A 390-nucleotide genomic window follows, 5' to 3' on the forward strand; every position below is an offset into this window, starting at 1 on the left:
TCTAGCTCCATCACTAGCCTTGCCAGACTAACACGTGTAGGGGTTGAATACTTTCTCCCTTCAATGTATCCGGTGAAGATGGCAAGGTATGCGAGCCGCTTGTGATCATCCCAAGACCACCCTTTGCATCTCTCAAGTGCTGCTATTATCTCCTGAGTAGATGGCTCAACTTCGACATGAACTCCCAGCATCTCCCAAAAAAAAGTCAACTCCTTTGTAACAACAGAGTGAGGTCTCTCAAAGTCCTCGATGTACTCGCAGTTTAGACCAGTGAGGTGTTCAAACTCTAACAGTGAAAACCTCACAGGTTCTGGACCAACGAGACTCCACAGCTCATACTTCTTCTTTATGTCCAGCTGGAAACCGAGCATGTAGTGAACCAGCCTTGAA

The sequence above is a fragment of the Brassica oleracea genome, chromosome C9, assembly GCF_000695525.1.
Source record: "Brassica oleracea var. oleracea cultivar TO1000 chromosome C9, BOL, whole genome shotgun sequence".
In the NCBI taxonomy this organism is placed as follows: domain Eukaryota; kingdom Viridiplantae; phylum Streptophyta; class Magnoliopsida; order Brassicales; family Brassicaceae; genus Brassica; species Brassica oleracea.